Genomic DNA, 14,823 nt, shown 5'->3' with positions numbered 1-14,823 from the left:
CTTCGACGTTTCCTAAATATGATAAATCATTCGTAGCTTTATCGATTCACTTTTTATTTTTATCATTAGATTCTCGTGAATACCACAAAGCCATCTTTGGTGGTTTTGTTGATGAAATGAATTATTAATAAAATATACAGAAATTCGTTATTGTTACGAAATTGTGAACGATAGTTGTTATTTATTCAAGGCACCCATTTGAGCCCATCCGAGAAGCTTTACGACAGTTTGCAGGAACTTTTTGCAAAGGAGTCGAAACAATTGATGTTGGCATTATCCTAATTTTGATTATCATGTTTGTTAGTTTTTAGGTTGACAATTTGAACTCTATGCTTCAAATTATCCCAGAAATCCTCATTTGGAGTGTTATCGGCCTTTTACACAATGCTTTTTTGGCATAATAGTTAGGTGCCAGATTGGGCGTTCGTTGCCATTTTATTCACATGTTATCTCCTAGCGGGTCGAAATCAACACTGGATGTTTAAAATAAGTGTGCCTAGAGTATGACGTTTAGTATGGTGCCTTGCACAGGGTTGCATTTCTGTTTAAATGCTGAAAGCGTTGTCCAAATTTTATTCCGCATACGTTACACGCGCGATCACGCAAACATGATAACATCATGGTGATCATGTGAACGACTCAGCGTTTATAAATTTTCGAACGCGGTCTCAAGCGTGAACCTAACAACTCCCGCACTCGCACGATCATGAATCGGTCACTTCCGGTAGTTTTTATATTTATTAGCAGACTAGGTCCATGCCTTCAATTAAACCAATTAAAAAAATGAAAGTTCTCATATCCACCGGAAATCTATGAAAAAGCATCTAAACCGTACACCGAAAATTAAGTATCAGATTCACGATTCGCGCGCGATCACCCAAGAACACACGCGAAAATGCGAAAGACACACAGAATCGAATTCATACACGCGAAGTTACATACACGTTAGCACACGCAACATACAAACGCACACGCGATTAAACACGTTAACGTACAAATGCTCAAGCCCTTCGCGATGATACACTCGATCGCAAAATCTCCATGCTCGCACATATCTGAACCGTACAATGAATATCACATTCAGAATCACGTCCCGCTGCAATAGACCTTTCTCGTCAAAAAATTTTATATGATAGGATGCTTCCTTTTTTATCCCTAATTCGTTACTGCCTATTGTCGCGATGATTTGGTACCTCTAACTATTGAAAAAATCAAAAATAGTGCAAGCTGCTCATTTAACCCCATATTCTGAATACCTATCTTGCCTTGTTTCCCCATATTTTTACACCATTTGGATGAATTTTCTGTGGGGAATACTAAAAGGATGCCAGATCTGCATATATATTAGTAAATCTGCAGATTTTGCATTTTCACTGCAGATTTTTTGCAGATTACAAATATTTAGCAGAACAAAGCCTATGCCAGCCAATTTATACACCAGCCTTCAACATTTTTGATCATTTAAATTATATATATATAAATGTAACAATATTATTGAAGATTTTTGTAGCAATCTGCAGACTTTTATATTTTTACTGCAGGCTATTGTTTAAATAGACCTGGTATCACTGATGCTGAAATGATTCATTCATATACCTGTCAAAAATATAGAGCATTGTATGAAAATGTATAACCTCACTTTTCTGACAGTTTCGCTGTGCTTGTTTACCTAAGATTTGTTTACACGGACTTTTAAAATTTACATTACTTGAATACTTTCGATGCTCTTTGAAAGAATATCAACTCAAGAGGGATGAGGATTGGAACAATGGTAACCTGGTTCATACATTGACCAATCGGCGCTGGATGTAAAACCCGGTGGCATATGCTGCATCGCAAGATCAAGCATTGGGCTATAAAACGATTGCTTTCTGGATGATGGATCCTTATCACATTTGTACACATTTGTTTGTTTGCTCGTGGGTTAATTCCTAACAAGATGATCAGATTGATTATTCATTTTTAGGTGGTGAAGTTTACCTGAAATTTATAGGTAACGAATTCGGTCGATGATAAGCTGTTGAAATGATTTTGATCGTTCAATGCCCATAACGAAGAACGTTTCCATTGGTCAGAATGCCTACCAGCGTATGATAGCAGCAAACATGAGGACAACAAGGTTATCGCTTTCGAGTGGAATAATCATTTATTTAGGGTTACCAAATGGACTGAGAGCAAATTAAGGACATCCCTGCCAAATCTATTCGGAATTGGAGCCTGAATCAGTTGTCACTTGAGCCAGAATTCTGAAAAAGTCGGGATTCTGGCTTATGTTCCAGCAGTTGAACTGGGACGTTGAATCTTGATCGAGACATATTGGAATGGTGTAGTGCCAATATTGAACGAAGATAACATCTTTGGCTATATCGAGTTATCCAACAAATTTTGGTTACTTCTGAGTAAAAGAACTTTTGGTTGGGATGAGTCGCCGAGAGTATGCATTAACAAAAACAATCGCTGGAAGTATTTGAAATTGACAATTGAAATTGATTCTCTTGGAATAAAGTTGATCTGAATAATTTAATACAGGGTGATTCATCATGACGTTTTTTGATCTCGCAAAAATTTTAAAAATGGAGTAAATCGCGAAATGTTTATTTGTCAATCGAAAGAACATTTTTGCCATTTATTGTTTGAAAACAATTTCTTTTAAACGTTGACCATGTTGGCGCTTGAGGTAATCCTTTTGATTGGTCCAATTTTTGGTGATGGATTCGAGTATTTCAAGTGGTATCTGGCTAATTAGTCGAGTAAAGTTGGTTTCCAATGGGAATGTCAATGTTTTCTTCAATGCGTGCTGGATGTGGTCGATTTGTTCGCTAACCATCCAATAACGAGAACTGCAACTTTCACTCTTTTATTGTATGGTGAATAGTGGAATCAGTTGGCCGATTATATCGACCATATTATGGACGGAGTGCACGAAACACATTTCTCACAGATCGCTGGTTTTCGAAATATAGTTGAATAATTTGAAAATCGTGAGTATACTGTGGTGGCAAACAATACTAAACTACAATAAAATGACATGCCTTGGTAAAACCATCATGTTGAACCACTCTGTATATGCCAAGGTTTGAGACTAAAAATAAGGACATTTGAAGTAAAATAAGGACGCTTTCCAAAAACCTCGAAAATAAGGACATGTCCTTTAAAATAAGGACGGTTGGTAACCCTAATTTATTATTCGTGTTCAAGTTCCATTACAGCAAAAGTTTCGTCGATTATCGCATTGTCGTTGATTTAGCCGGCGAATGCAGAATAGCGCTCGGCACTGACGATAAGGAGTAAGAAGGATTTGATTGGAGTGATAATAATGCAGAGCATTATACATTCTGATAGAATATCAGGGAGGAGAAATTATATGTAAATTTATATTATATCCCGAGTTGCCATCATTTTGGCACCGCAAAAAAGCTATCTGCTGTCTTGTTCAAATTGGCACGAAATAACTAGGCTGCGAATGATAAATTTCATAGTCAATTTATTTACTTTTTCGGAAGGATAAGTAATTAGTATGTTGTGAATATATGTGTCGCCGGTGCCATGTGTTATGGTGGTACCGGACGGAACCGTTGGTCAGCAGACCGTCCTTGTCGTACTGGTCATAGATGCGACGTTTTTTCTCATCTGATAGCACTTGACATGCTTCGGAGATCTGTCTTAACGCTCTCTACTTAGAGCAGGATGCGCGAAACCACTGCTAGCTTTCGAAAGAAAATTCCTAGCTGCTGCTACCCTATCAGTCTCTTTCTCGGCTGAGGACTACAATTTCGGTCGATTAAATTATGCTATGAAAATTGTACTTCCTGGAATTTCATCTAACGAGATCAATTCATTGTGAGGAATTTCGCTGCGTTCCAATATTGCTTGCCTCTGTAGGTGATGATGTGTGTGGATTCACTTCGGCAGCCAGCTCTTATGTTTTGGATAATTTTGCTATCTTATTCTGCTGAATAAATCATATGCCTAAAGCCTCTACGTTATACTACGGCCACTTTAAAAACGCTCTGCTATTTAATCTTGTAGCTCTTGGCAAGTTAGTCCTGGCACTCTTCTCGATTATTCCTGGCACTATACCGCTGACGTCGCACTTATAACGGTGATCAAACTTGGCGAGAGTGGCTGTGGTTTCGTTGGAATTGTTCACTCGACAAGCAGTAAGTGCAAGGACTCTGCTACTTATGCCTGAGCCCCTTATTGAAACCTTCGTCCTGCCGGAGTGTTAGCTTCGTCCGATACCGGAGCGTATTGCTGAACCGAAGCAGTCTGCAACTGGCGCAGCTTCTTTCGAATCGGAATCGCTGAATATTCCCGTTAGCCGAATGTCCAACGTGGCCGAAGGCAAACCGATTGCAGCCACACCACCAGCCGTAGCTGACCTTTTAGCCTTTAATCCAAGTCCCTGCCATTGGCATAGCGACAGACGAGTGCGGCGCAGGCTGGACCATCGGTTGACTCGGTGCCGGACGGGGCGAAACAGCTGAAACAGGAGCGGACCTAGTATGGGGTGTAAAGGTCATCAATTGCCATAGATCACCAAAATGCTCTGCGACTAACATTGTGAACAAAACAAACCAAATGAAATTGATCGCAACAACGATAAAATAATCTAAATTCTACCCAAACATTTGAAACATTTGAAAAGGGTCTAACCAGCCCCCTGTCAAGGACGACGTCTCTGTACAGCCAGCATCACTGCCATGAATGGCAAAACATTGATTTTGAACCGAATGATTAGAAGCTGTATTTAGTTACAAAATGTCGATTTTCTGAATGATATGATATTAAATCATCCCACAAGATGCAAAACGTCGTGTGGAATGCTTGAATATCGAGCATAGTGCCGAACATAATTCTTTGTTTGGGGCTTTATAGTTATAACGCCCCATATATGTCGGTCGCTGTCAAACTCCATATGATGGTATAGGGTTGCCAGGGGGCTGGGTTTTACTGCCAAACGTAAACCTTGAGAAAAAGGCAAAAGAAGTTTTGGTCGAATTCATTATAATTCTATTTAAAAATTTAATACTGTTTTATTTAGTTTGATTGCGCATATTGTTTACATCAGACACTCCCCTTAATTCATTGAGTACGTATTTCACTGCCTTTATAATCCTTTTGGAATCAGTTACAATAATCCTTTATAATCATTTTATAATAACCGTATTGCTAGTTAGGACTTTTATATCAGCCGGGCCCTTTTATAATTTGTTATAAAATTATTATCAAAATTCTTCATAATCCATTGTTGCGTTAGGTTTATGCACATGGCCAGATAGATAGTTTTTAACTGGGACGTGACGTGTGGATACGAAAAAACCTAATGTCAATTGCAGCCAGGAGGAGCTGTCAAATGCAGCCAAAGGGAACCGTCAAATGCAGTCAGGGGGAACTGTCAAATGTAGCCAGTCCATTTAAAATATGTGAGGAAGAAAGAGTGGCTATGCAAGACAAGAGATCAAATGAACAGAAAAAAAGAAAAAGAAAACATATATCCACAGGTTTTGTCCCAGGATTTTAATAGAGAACATGAAAATTCGATTTGTTTGCATTTGGCAGTGGGCCTTTTTCAAATGTTTGGCTAGAAATTCCTTACTTCTACGATGAATCATGTACAAGAAAAGTAAAAATGTTAAATTTAACGGAACAATGTGTGATGCCGACATCAAATAAAAAATAACAGCTGAGCGACCTTGTTTGGAAAGTGTTAACATTTGGCAGCGAACCAAACCAAGTTTCTCATACTATGATCGAATCAACAAAAATTCCAAGACCATGTAAACAATCTCTCTGAACTGCCAAAAAGTGAGGTTAAACATTATCATGCAATGTTCTCTACCGAGAGGTTCACTTTAGTTTGTTTACATAACCAATGAACTTTGTACCGCGACTCACCACTTCATTTGCCGCGTTGCCAGGAACTCAAGCAAAAATATTCAAAACAGTGTTGCCCAAACACACATTTTGAGTCCCACCATTCTTGCAAAGGTGAAAAAAAATTAAAAAAATCATTAAAAAATCACGATAGCTCCAATTAGTCTCATTTCAACGGAAATATTCTTAAAAATGTGTAGTCTTTTGAATAAAAATAAGAAAAAAGGGGGTTAGGTCGGACGAGAAAGGTCTATTATCCTTAAGCAGTGTGTTTGTGGGCAACGTTGCCTGTCTCGTCTGCAATTGTAGTGTGTGATTCTGACGGGGAGCCCCTCCGAGAACCCAGCTCTACAGCTCCAGTAGGACAACTCTCGAAACTCATTTCAGTTCCACAAAATTGTTACCATCATAGAAATACACCATTTTATTGAACAGAATAATTTGATATATCGAACAGTTATTTTCCTTTTTGTTTTAAGAAAGGCCTACCTTGTATTCCCCCCTAGGTTGAGGGGTTTGACGGTATTGCAAACATTATCAAGCATATTACGTGCATGAGTGCTAAAAAACCTCTGACATACAATTGTTTTAAGATGGTTATTGCATTACGCCTCGATAGTAATGCATCGAGGAGACTGAGAGAGCTTAAGAGCCTTTTTTATGTGGTTTTTCCTGCTCAAACAAACGACCACTGGTCTTTGCGCGCTGGCGTGGCCGACTCGCAGGTCGATATGAACTGATTTTGGCTGTGAGCCGTGTTTGCAAACATTATTCCACAGCTCTTTTTTATATATTATTTTCTATTTGATTATATTGTTTTGTTTGCATTACATTTCTAATTTAGTATATTGGGTGTTCAGCCCCAAGTGGTGACTTTTCATCCCTATTGTTTACATGATTCAGTTAATTATTATTAAGTTATAATATGCTTTCGCAGTTAAGTATTTTTATTCAGTAGGATGTTTTAAACCTAATTGTCTTCTGAATAAGGAGCTAAACAAATCTTATAAACTAACTTATAAACTATAAAGAGAGCTAATCGTTACAATTGAAGATTGCAACGATTTTTGTCGAAAGTTGCTTATAATACTGTTCGTCATAATTTCTAATGTTTCTATGTTTGCAAGTCTGTGCAACTCATTTGTGCTAAACCAGGGAGGACGCTTCAAAATCATTTTCAGAATTTTATTCAGAATCCTTTGAAGCGTTTCCTTCCTAGTAGCACAACAACTTGCCCAGATTGGCACTGCATATAGCATTGCCGGTCTAAATATTTGTTTATAAATTAATAGTTTGTTCTTTAGGAAGAGCCTAGAATTTCTATTTATAAGAGGGTTTAAACATTTTATATATTTGTTGCATTTTGTTTGGATTCCTTCAATGTGAGTTTTTTATCGTAAATCAAACCCAAGTATTTAACTTGATCTGTCCACGTTAAATTCAAACCATTAAAGTTAATAATTTGGTTATTATTTGGTTTAAGAGAAGAAGCTCTTGGCTGATGCGGAAACACAATTAATTGTGTTTTTGCCGCATTAGTGGAAATTTTCCATTTTTTCAGGTAATCATTGAAAATATTCAAGCTTCGTTGCAGTCGACTGCAGATAATACGAAGACTCCTCCCAGTGGCTGAGATGCTAGTATCATCACAGAAAAGTGACTTTTTACAGCCTGTAGCTAGATTTGGAAGATCAGAGGTAAAAATATTGTATAGTATTGGTGCGACGCTTGATCCTTGAGGGACGCCTGCTTTAACGGGTAGCTTATTAGATTTACAATTCTGATAAGAAACCTGTAGGGTACGGTTAGTAAGATAATTTTTAATTATCTTTATTATGTAAATTGGAAAATTGAAATCCCACATTTTGGCAATTAAACCTTTGTACCAAACACTGTAGAAAGCTTTTTCGATGTCTAGAAGAGCAACTCCAGTGGAATAGCCCTCTGAGATATTTGCCTTTATCATGTTACTCTCACAAGTTGATGAGTAGTTGAATGTCCAATACGAAATTCAAACTGCTCAGGAAGAAAAATAGAATTCTCATTGATATGTGACATCATTCTAGTTAGGATGATTTTTTCAAATAATTTACTAATAGAAGAGAGTAAGCTAATTGGTCGATAGCTAGATGCTTCTGCTGGGTTTTTATCTGGCTTCAAAATAGGAATAATCTTGGCATTTTCCATCTTTCAGGGAAGTATGTTAATTCGAAACATTTGTTGAATATTTTGACCAAGTATCTCATGGTGATTTCGGGAAGGTTTTTAAGAAGAATGTTGAAAATTCCATCATAACCTGGAGCTTTCCTATTTTTTAACTTTTTCATGATGAATTTGATCTCATCATAGTTTGTTTCAACAATATCGTCTAGAGACAATACTTGATTTGAAACGTTTACATATTTTTGTAAGACTTCGTTTTCAATAGGACTCACAACGTTAAGATTAAAATTATGGACGCTTTCAAACTGCTGAGCAAGTTTTTGAGCTTTTTCTTCGTTTGTAAGAAGTATGTGGTCATCTTCCTTTAAAGCTGGAATTGGTTTCTGAGGTTTTTTAACAACCTTAGAAAGTTTCCAGAAAGGTTTAGAATTTGGCTTGATTTGTTCAACCTCTTTCGCGAAATTTTCATTTCTTAAGAGTGTCAATCTATGCTTAATTTCTTTTTGTAGATCCTGATAGATACATTTCATAGCAGGATCACGAGAACGTTGATATTCACGTCTTCGAACATTCTTCAAGCGAATCAGAAGTTGAAGATCGTCGTCAACAATAGGAGTATTAAATTTTTTTCTGTGTTGTTGGTACTAATAAATTTCTAGCATCAACTATAGATATACTTAAATTTTGTAATGCCGTATCAATGTCAGCTTTATTTTGTAAATCAAGGTCATGATTAAAATTATTCTCAATATAAGTTTTGTACCTTTCCCAATTCGCTTTGTGATAATTGAACACTGAGCTAATGGGATTGGAAACAGCTTCTTGAGGAAGTGAAAAAGTTACTGGAAGATGATCAGAATCAAAGTCAGCATGTGTAATCAATACGCCACAAATGTGACATTCAAAACCAAATCAATTGTTGATGGATTCCTTACAAACGAATAGCACGTAGGACCATTCGGGAACAAAATTGAATAATAATCAGTAGAGTAATCATTAAAAAGTAGTTTGCCGTTGGTATTGCTTTGAGCATTATTCCAGGCTCGATGTTTGGCATTAAAATCACCGATTATGAAGAATTTCGACCGATTTATTGTAAGTTTTTGTAAGTCTCCTTTCAAGAAATTAATTTGCTCTCCAGTGCACTGAAAAGGCAAATAAGCTGCAGCAATAAAAATGATACCAAGATCAGTTTCAACTTCGATACCCAAACTCTCGATCACCTTTGTGTCAAGAGACGGCGTAACGGAATGTTTGATCCTGCGATTAACCGCTATTGCGATTCATCCGCCGAATCCAACAATTCGATCAAATCGATGAATAACAAAATTAGAGTTACTCTTCAATTTAATATTTGGTTTTAAAAAAGTTTCGGTCACAACGGCGATATGCACATTATGTATCCTCAAGAAGTTGAAAAATTCGTCTTCGCACGTTTTTAATGAACGAGCATTCCAATTTAATAAATTTAAATGATTATTTAAAGTCTTTGTTAAACTTTAATTTCATTACAATTTTGTTAGCAAATCCCAACCCGCTTGAAAAGCTTTCAACCCGCTTGAAAAGCTTCAAACATGGAGGTAGAATTTAACATGGCAATCATCATAGGTAGCATTGAGTCCTGCAGGTATTTTAATTTTTCTTCCGTTACGCTACCTAGATCCATTGGACTAAAGGAAGAGTTGGGTGCAAACGAGTTTGTGGGCGTGGTAGCCGTTATTTTGGCCTTGTTACCTGCCACTGAAGCATACGATGACACACCATTGTAGGATGGTGTGACGGAGGTAAAAGAAGTTGTTAAACTATTTTGAATCGGATTAACACGTTTGGACGTGTTTTCTTGAAGTGTACCTGAAGAAGTATGTACATTTTTTATTTGTTGTTTTTGTTGTCTAGAACGAGAATTTACAATTTTTTCTCGAACTGGAGCACCTCAGAAATTCGATTTATGATTTTCGCTACAATTAGCGCATTTGAAACTTTTTGTGGATTTTTCCACCGGACAAGTATCTTTAGTGTGCGATTTATCACCACAGATCATGCATTTGGAATCCAAATGACAATTTTTTGTGCCGTGCCCAAAGCCTTGGCATCTACGACACTGGGTCACATTTTGAATTCTGCCCCCATGTCGTCTATAATGTTCCCACTTTACTCGCACGTGGAACATAAAACGTGCTTTTTCAAATTATTAACCTCATTACGGTTAAAATGAATTAAATAAAGCTCCTGGATAATTCCAGAGCATACTGGCGTGTTATCGCCGATAGCCTTTCTCTTCATAAGAATAACTTGTGAAGGAGAAAAGCCAAGTAAATTTTTCAATTCGTTGGATATTTCATCCAAACTTTGACCTTGTGGTAGCCCTTTCAAGACAGCCTTGAATGGTCGTTTGTGGCCGATCAATTCCTCCGCTGTAACTCGACATTCTCCTCTTCGGCCAATCTGAAAAGAGACTTTCACGTCCGGAAGGAACGTCGAAAGCTCAGTTCGAAAGGCTTTGAAGTCGGAGATCATCACTGTTATAGGCGGAGGTGATTGCGTTTTCTTCTCATTGGTATTAGGGGAACTGGGGGCAAGTCCGACACCTTAAGCGCAATCATTTTTCTAAAATACCAAAAAGCTCCAAAAATTGTATATTCTGTGCGTAATCATTGTTTACATGGTTCTTAACAAGATATAATTTTTTAAGCGTTCCAAAAAATTGGATTCATTAAAAATTATTGGTTGTCAAAAAATGGAGAAAAATAACATTTTAAAAACGCTGCGGGTAAGACCGACACCCCAAAGTGGCACGAGCGTCACCCTTGTTAGCTTTCTTTTTGTCCAATTTTTTTCATTAAAAATGTGTTGTGTATGTGTGATAAAGTGTAACTATGTGTATATGAGTATGTGTGATACAAATGCATGCTTTCTGGAATTTCATCGCGTAGCAAGAGGAAGAGAGGAAGGTGTGAATAAATAATGTTCAACACTTGGTTTGTATTATGGTAAAGATTTTCCCTCTTAATCTTTTCAAGCTTTATTAGCGCTTGTGAAGCCATTCTAAGAAGTAAGATCCGTTCTGCAAGAAGAATATATCCCCTGTTACTAAGATTCATTCACTTAGAAGTAACATACGCTTTTGTAGTAAGCTATCCGATTCGTGTTATGATTTTTCGGAACTCTGTTGATCAACAATCCGGCAGTCGATGGAAATTGTTATTTAATATCATTTTAGAATTTCATATTAGATTATCCTTTTTCCTTTCGTTTTATAATAAAACTATGAATCGCGCTCAATTCGATTTTTAATTTTTTGGTCGACAATACTGACAAGGAATAAATGCAAATACCAGAGTTTCCGTATATTTCAAATATTAACATGATGTTATAAAAGTAGAATACCATAAACAACTCCCAGTCGTTCGCATTGAATCAGAAATGAACTCAATCATAAATAAATAGCGTGTCGATCTTACCCCTCCTAAAACTGTCGGTCTTACCCCTACAGTGCACATTTTTGTTAAATGCCCAATAAACAGTGTTGGAATACTCAAACTTATCCTCAACGCAGATAAATAATGATACGGAGAGTAGATTAGAATGTGCGGCAAAAATACTGATGATTTCCAAAACCTTTGTGCTGTTAAAACCTTAAAGTGTTTCAACTAAAAATAACATCCAAGTGCGCATCAACTTTGTTTTCGCATGTTTTGTTTATTTTGTGACTTTGGATGAATCTACATGGCATCTGTGTGTCTCGAAATGCTCAAAATAATCGTACTAATGATATCCTGTTATTATTGTATGATTCAAAATTTTATATCTGGGAAAAGTCGTGGGGTGTCGGGCTTACCCACGGTGTCGGACTTGCCCCCAGTTCCCCTATGCGCAATGCGAGGAAATTTAGAAATTTCATCAGCTTCGCATTCGGATAAAACATCGAATGAGTTGCTGCAGTCAACTAAATTTTCGGGTGGAGAAGATACACTTTTCCGTTTAGCTTTAATTTTTGGCACACGGCCTTTCTGGGAGGACCCAGGCATGTTGGAAGAATTAAATATTTCTTTAGGCTAAATTGTTCTTGAAAAATGTTTTAGTCTTGAAAAAGACTAAAACATCTTTGAGTAGAAAAAGTAGGTAGTCTTGAAAAAGACTAATTGTCGAAAAAATATAGGTGGTCTTGAGAAAGACTGATCGAGCGAAAATATAGGTAGCCTTAAGAAAGACTGTTGCTGTTGAAAAACTCTAGGTAAACCAGGAGCTATCAAGATTTGTGACCGGTTCGAACGAAGGTTCAAGCCGGTATGAGCGCTGTGTGTTTTCACAGCCAGTGTAGCTGAGTTAGAAACCCGTTACACTGGCTGTGGAGGTACACTACCCAGTGCCGTCCTACACGCGACTGAGCTTGTCCGTTCAAACACCATGCCTTTTTTAGAATTGTGCTCGTTTCCAACACACTTTTATGTACAATCTCGAACTCAATTACTAGTGGTACTAGTTGTCTCTTTCGCTCTACCCATCATCATCAGCGTTGACTCTTTTTGCTTTGTGCGCTTGGGTTCAATGTTTGAGGCAAATGTGTATGTAGGTATATCTAATTTTTAGCAGGGTTACCATATTCACAGATTTTTCTGCAATGTCACAGATTTTTTTCGCAACTTTTGATCAGATTCTTTTTTACAGATGGCAGATTTTTGGCATTTTTATGAAATATGATTTTTCACAGATTTTTCGAAAATTTATAACAGATTTTTTTCCTGTTTCAGTAATCACAGATGGCAAAAAGATATTTTTGACCGAGACACAGCTTTCAATGCGGCATCTCTGTTTGTTAGCGGTTGCATGCGTAACCTGCATGATAGCAATCTGTACTTTCGTTGCGCAAAGACGAAAACTTTCTTAGCAACAAATATACGCGGACCGATGGAAAGCACAACGTTCGATCAATTCATTGATTCATTTCCACTTCACGTGATTCATTTCCACTCAGCCTATTCTATTTTGGTTCTGCTAATAGGTACATACTACTAAGCTTATTTATGAATGAATACACTGCCACTCGAAAAACTGTTGCAAAAACGCATCTTGCAATTTTCAAAACTGATCTTGTGCTATAAAGATTTAGTTCCAGATATAAGTTCGGTCACGGTTTTCTGTCTTCTTTCTTCAGAGCTTATCAAATAGGGTAATTTCGGGAGAGATGCCGCGTCGGGTGAGATGCCGCACTCTCTATATCCCGTATATGGGGTCACTTTTATACGGTAATATGCTATTGTGAGATTGTCTTTCGAAGAATTACAACACTGTAGATGTAAAATAATCCTTATCATTACCTCACGACAATTTTATTAACGTTTGTTGCATCACGGAGTGCCGAAAGTTTTTCTGTGCCACGTTAAAATTTCGTTTTTATTTTTTTGAAATTGTTCAATTTTTTTTGGTAAATCATGCATGTCTCGGTTAAATAGCTGGGAACTTCTAGAAGGCATTCTGAACATGAGCACGGTCATCCATCATTTCAGAGGAAAATATCGTCGTGCGGCATCTCTCCCATACAATTGGGAGAGATGTCGCATCAAAATTGCGGGTGGGATGCCGCACTCAATAGCGAAGAATACGTATTTTTTTTACCTCGGAATGTCATTAGATGATCATTTGCGTCAGGTATAGGTTATTAATAAGGTATATCCAAAAACTAATGGGCCTAACACAGTGACATATAGGAATATGAGTCTATTTATCTATATATTTAAACGGGCGATATGTATCTAAGGGTTAGTTACTTCGGTTTATTCTTAAAAGTTTCAGGCACTAATTTTAGTGAACGCATTGATTTGTAGTGATGTCAATCTTGAGATAAAAATAAAAATTTCTGAGCTTTTCCAAATTGAATCTTTCAAGAACAAACCTAAGTTGTATAAATTCATTGTTAGGAGAAACAACCAAAAACTGATTTTAAGAAACCGCTACCAACACAGATATATATCGCTCGTACAAACATATAAATAAATAGTACCCTTAATAAAGTTACTCCAACTTAACCATTACACAAGGTTGCAAAAGAAAAATATTTTTGAAATGTTGCGTAACAAAATGATCCTAGAAATGGTATTACCCCCTTAAGAAAAAGAAGGTGCTGGCCGATTTATAGGTGTAATCAAACTTCCTGAAACTTAGCTGAAGATCCCTAATCACAAAAACATCAACGATAGCTACTTTTGTTTATCATTTTTCAGTTTGTGACCATGGTGCGGCGTCTCACTCGCACATGCGGCATCTCTCCCGCAATGACCTTTAAAAAAAAAATGTTCATGGAAATTTGATGAATTTTTTTCATGAAAAAACCATTTCACAGTTTTTTAGAAACTTGTCGCAATAGATAAAAATGATTTCATCAAATATTGAATTATTTATTCTGATGCAGGATCGATTTTAAGAAATGTGCGGCATCTCTCCCCAAACTACCCTAAGTTTAATCGGATTCGATCACCTACTACAAATGAAATGACCTGATAACCAAAAAGATTTGGTTCAATATGTAACATTCGATGTTGATTGGTTGTGCTTAAACTATACGTAAGAAATATATATGATCTATTATTACTCTACATATAATAAGAAAATAAATATTTTACATTAAGTAGTATAGTCCTACGTCTACAGTTCGTGCAACCCCATAGGGTTGGGTGGGCTAAAATATGTATCATATTTTTGTCCGAGAGAGGTAGCCAGCTTTTTAGTACCGCGTTGTTTCGGAATTCGGACAAAGGGTTGTCCAGTAGGTACAAAAATTACAAA

Source organism: Topomyia yanbarensis, chromosome 3 (genome assembly GCF_030247195.1).
Source record: "Topomyia yanbarensis strain Yona2022 chromosome 3, ASM3024719v1, whole genome shotgun sequence".
Classification (NCBI taxonomy): Eukaryota; Metazoa; Arthropoda; class Insecta; order Diptera; family Culicidae; genus Topomyia; species Topomyia yanbarensis.
Note: the sequence above shows the minus strand (reverse complement) of the source record.